The sequence below is a fragment of the Solanum pennellii genome, chromosome 1 (assembly GCF_001406875.1).
Source record: "Solanum pennellii chromosome 1, SPENNV200".
NCBI classification, from domain to species: Eukaryota; Viridiplantae; Streptophyta; class Magnoliopsida; order Solanales; family Solanaceae; genus Solanum; species Solanum pennellii.
The window spans coordinates 83361896-83367878 of NC_028637.1; positions in this window are offsets into that span (position 1 = coordinate 83361896).

Consider the following 5983-nt stretch of genomic DNA (forward strand, 5'->3'; position numbering starts at 1 on the left):
TTATTTAGAGGATATCACAAGATGTACATTGTTCTGTAGCCTCTCACTCTGATAGAGAAACCATCTTAACCATATCCACTCGGTGCTTACCCTTATTTCCCATAGATTAGTTTCATTCACATTTGTGAAAAAAATAAAGCACCAACATTTGGTCTACCAACTCATAGTACTTCTACCAAGAAGGGTTACAACTAATAGGTCTACCGATCGAGGTTCATTAAGGATAGCTCATTGACTTCCCAAGAAATTTGCCTTACATATTGGGCCTACCGATACAAAGTTCATCATTCACATAGGGTTATAGACTCATCATAAAGGGGCACCAAGATTAGGTCTGCCTGTCCAATACATAGTCTAGAAATCATTTATTCATTTACTGAAAGGGCACCATATCTAGATTTATTCGATACTAGACATTCATTAATTCATACATTTAGACATATAAATAAAAATACATTCCAGTCTAGAAGAGGATGCTCTAGCCTTCTAATTCAAGACACATATAACTTTACATTCATTTATACATGAATAATATGCATAAGCCTACCAATTCAATAGTATTTAGTAAGAGTACACTTTCAATCACAGTGCATTCACATTCTATATTAGTTGATCACTTTGACCTTTATTTCACACGCTTGCTTTACATAACGTTCCTCAATAAAATCTCATGATAATTCTTTACTCCCACACCATATTCCTTCATGGACATAATCACAATGTACAAAGAAAATAAACACCTCCACCATAAGTGGATCACATATCAATCTATCACAATTCTATATCAATTTTACATTCACATGAAATTAGGTCAAACTTTCCCCTTTCGAGGCTATAATCACAATTCTTCTATTCACCAACACTTCACCATGATTAGACATAGATAATGATACAAATCAAAAATCTAAAGTATTCTACACATGAATCTATCATCATTTTTTATATTAAACAAACCCACTTCATAAGGTCAAATTTAGGAATTTAGAGAAATATGGGTTCATAGATTTTTCCATCATAAACCATCAAGTAAACATCAATATCATCATAGTTTATCATTTGAAAACGTTTGATGCAAGAACCAATGAGTTCTCGTGAAATCTAAGTTGTTATTTAAAAAAACAAATGCTTGAAAACATCTTTGAAATTGACTATAGGGTGAAAACTATGTTAGTTGTCTATTATTATTATTGTTATTAGTAGTAGTAATATTATTCACATGAAGTATTTAATATAGTTGAGGTGCATATCAAATCTTTAAACTTTTGAGAAGAACATTTTTCTTGTTATAAAAAAGAAATAACATTAGAATTTTATTATGTATTAGTCAAAATATTTTCATAGATGTATTAAAAGGAAAAAAACAAACAACTTATAATTGGAGGAACTTTTGCAAAGCGAACCTGAAAAATATCAGTGTTAGCTTTTTCTAGTGCAATAAAAGATATCGGAACGTCCATTAATAATGTATCCTCATCACCATCAACTTGGTACTGCTTATCCATATTCTATTCAAAAGTATGATAAAATAATTAGATATTTTTAAAAATGAATAAATGTGTGGAGTAATTGAGAGGACGTTCAAAAAAATAAATAAAAATTGATCCTTTGCTAGGAAAATTTACATAGACACACGCGCACGGACGCAAACACAAATTATATATAGATATATACACACAAACACACTTCTTTGGAGTATTTCTTTTTGGAGCTAAGGGTTTATCAAAAATAATTAATTTACCTCAAAGTTGTTGATAAGGTTTGCGTACACTTTATTCTTCTCATACCTCATTTCGTCAAATTACACTAGGTTTCTTGTTGTTTATATTATTATTATAGACATGACATATATAAATATTGTTGTCATACATATCATATCTTTTCACTTTATAGAAGATCATTTTCTTCTTTCCAAAAAGAAATTAACATTAAGTTTTTGTTTAGTTATTCATCAAAAGATTGTTGAATATGTATTAAAAGGAAAAAAAACTTATCATTAGAGAAAAATTTTCAAAGCAAACCTGCGAAAATTCAATGCTTGCTTTTTTTAGTGCAATAAAAGATATCGAAATGTCCATTAATGTTGCATCTTCATCACTATCAACTAGGTACTTCTTATCGATATTCTAGTTGAAAGTATGAAAAAAATTGTTAGATATTTATAAAATGGTAAATCTTGTGGAGTAATGGATGAGAAGACTTTAAAAAAAAAACATCAAAAATTCTTGTTTGCTAGGAATTTACACACACGTAGGCGCGCACACACACGCACACGTACACATATTTTATATGACAATATATATATATATATGATGTGAAACTTTCATCCTAAATTAGACATTTTGTTACAAGATCAATGATTTATATGATATGAATGTTTCATCCTAAATTAGAATTTTAATTTATATAAATTAATATTTTTTTTGAAAACTAAATTTAAAAGATTCTAATTCTAATGAAAATGTTAACTTGAGAGATGAACAATTATAAGCAGGCTTATATTTTAGCATTCAAATCTTATTACATAATCATAATACAAAGATGTTTATTCAAAGATTCATGCACAATTTATAATTTTATTATCCATTCAAACTTTGATGTCTTAGATATAATCATAAAAATGAAATGAGACGTCAAACATGTTAGAGAACTTCTAATACTACTACTACTAGTACTATTATCTATATGTATTTAAATTACTATTTTACTTTTATTATTATTTATGTCACTATAGGCCAATTAGTTTAGTTCAAATACATAAATAAGGATTCACATAGCCTATTTTATTTTATTTTTGATTGAGACTATAGTCAAAAGTCGTCGTTGTTGTTGTTATGCGACTTATATTTTTAGCTTGAGGATTTATTCATCATTCTTCCATAAGATAACTAATATTTAAAAATTTATGACCAAACAAATGAAAAGATTGTGTACATGTCTTACGAGATTATGGGTTGATTAATTTGTTGGGTCCTACTAGATTGTAGCTTAGATTGCATTTTAATGGTGATTTCACCTAGTGGTTATGGTTTAACCAAATAGGTTTGTAACTGTAAATACAAAACTTCCCATGTATTTTCGGCTTACTCGACAGATAGGTCGTGAATTTAAGACCACTAGACTGATCTCCAAAGTAGTGGGTTGACATGTGGTTAAGTGAGAGATGGTGAGCCCTAGTCCCATATTCAAGCACTCCCATTGAAAGAGTGAGTGCGGATAAGGCGTAGGATTGATAGTTTAGACGAGTGGGTCTCTGAGAAGAACCCATGTGATATGGGGTAAATTTCCTCAGAAGGAACTTCCTTTCACCTAAAGCATAGGCTAATCACCATTGCCTTGCGAAATTAGCTACCTAAAGCATACGCCCACCACTTTTATCTTAACATATAGCAATCACACCCAAGAACTCTCTCTCTCTCATATTTTATCTTCCTTTTTATTTTTTGCTATTCTATTACTTGTCACAAAACCCCTTATCAATATTTGACACATTGGTGTCACAAATTAAATTTGTTTGTTTTTGTATTCGAAAATGTCCTAATTATCACTAGTTAGAACGAAACTCTAAGTAGTTACTACCTTCACTACCACTCCATGGTACACGACCCCAACCCTTGGTTGGGTTACTATACTAGGTTCGATTTGTAGAAACTGAGACTATACACTAGTGTCATTGATCACGAGCTAAAATTAAAAATAAAAACAAAGAATCAAAGAATAAAAATGGAGCCACTGCCAGGGAGTGTTGTCACGTAAAAATGTAGTTACTTATAGTTTTTAGTTCTTTGTAAGTAGCTTTTACTAATTTTTTTTTAATTTTGTGGTTCCTTGTTTTGTGTGATTGTGTATTTATTCAGAGTAACAAGACCATCCCCTCTTGAATGTGTTAAACCTCAGGGAATACCTCATACCTTTAAGCATGTAGAGGATGAGACTCTTGAGGAAATGTGGTTGTAGTTTGAAAAAGTATTAGAACCATGCCCATTTCAGGGGATGACCAACAAGGTTTTACTAGAATGCTTATACAGAGGTATTAGGACCAAAACTAGAAGTATCATTGATCAACGCTTACCGGGAGGTATACTCCTTCACCCCTACGAAGTGGTAGCACAAACCCTTGATAATATAGCTATAACTTATAAAGAAAATGAAGAAAACTACAAGTGGGATTCACTTATAACTTAAGTAGACAATCTATCCAAGCGACTGAAGGAGATAGAAACACAAGATAAAATGGTGAATGAGCTGAAACAAATATAGAAATGTTGTGTGACACAACAACCAAAAAACTATAATCATTCAACATCAAGATGATAAAATTATTGAGTTGATACCATGTCGTCATCCACCATTAGAGAGAGGCTCGCCTAACTACAGCATGGGTGAAATCGAAGAAGAAGAATAAAGGTTGACTGGCGTCGTGCCATAACGTTAACTAAGGCTTTGTTTGGGAGGCAACCCAAAACCCTTAAAGTATTTTAAATATCTTATTTAAATTAAGGGTGTTTTGATTTTGTAGATTCATGAGTGTAGGGCTTCTGAAGGAAACGGTTTGTGGCACACAAATTATGATGGCAAAGAGCCAACTTGACTGTTGATTGAGATAATGTCCACTTTTTAACTCTACAAATAAGCTGGAGGTTCTGTACGACTCAGCGAAAAAAGAAAATCGCTTGGCGTATCGCCAATTAGTTGAGCGGAGTTTCAACTTACGTCACCAACGGAATCAGATATGAAAATGTTGTATAAAATCACTGCCTTTAATTCTCCACAATTTTTACATTACTACGATTCTGGATTTTTGTCTTTACAAAACGGTGGTATCTCATAAGTATTTGAAGTTGAATTATTATTGCCTGAATCTAGATCTATCTGCCGCTTATCGCCTAAATTTTCATCAGATTAGTAGCAAAGATTTGTTCTACATGACCCTCCTTCAATTATGATATTTTCTATCTGGAGATATTTTTTTCCCAATTAAGGTATGCTAAACTTTCTGATATGGGAATGATAAAAATTTGAATACTCTAGGCGACAGTTATGTGGACACAACTAGCAGTTGAGTAGAGAATTTAGTAAATTCTCCTTGAAGGGTTACAAGGTCGATTTACGGAAACTAGAATTACAAATAGAGCATCAGCTAGTCTGCACATAGACTGCGTTTAATAGTCGGCATAGAGAGTTTGAGTCGCTGAATATTATATATAGTTTCGCAAAGGATGATGGGTTCAGAGTTATTCTTGATGAAAAACTCTTATCCATAGATGGGGTGATGGATATATATCCTTAAATTATGAGCACACAGAAGTGTCATCACTTCCATGTTTTCACTAAGTCGCGTGGCTCCTACATTCCAAGTCTGGTTCAAGAGTGTTACACATCATATAAATCTCTGATGAAATTGGGAATGAAACATGTAGCAATAGTTAAGCCAATAAATTCTGTATTAGTACGGGGGACGGCTGTCCAGTATGATCCCGACAGTATTAATGTTATCTTAGGTGGTCCTAAACACATGGAGGAAGCATGCAAACACCTATCCAAAGCAATATCACTGGATAACATGAAAGATTGGTTAGCTCCCCTAATTTCATATGATACCCTTAATTGATTTAGGGCTGGCACAACAATTGAAAAGAAAAGACTAAATGTAGTAGCTCGATATTGGTTTTGGTTTTATCAGTAGCTCAATCATGCCTTCACAAAATGAATCTATCATACAGCCTGCAAGGGCCGCATGCCTAGGACGCTCTATTGACATAATTCAATTCAATTTGGGGGAGATCATAAATTTTGAGATCCTCATGATCTTAAAATGATGCAAAACATCAATTTCTTTCCCAGTATTGATCACTAAATTGTGCAAAAAGCTCAAGTACCTAAAGAAGCTCAAAGGAATATGTTAATCACTCCCACATCATTCACCGACATTAGAAGAATCGAAGCAGAATACCTTTAGGATCAGTAGGAGAACAGGTTAAAGGGA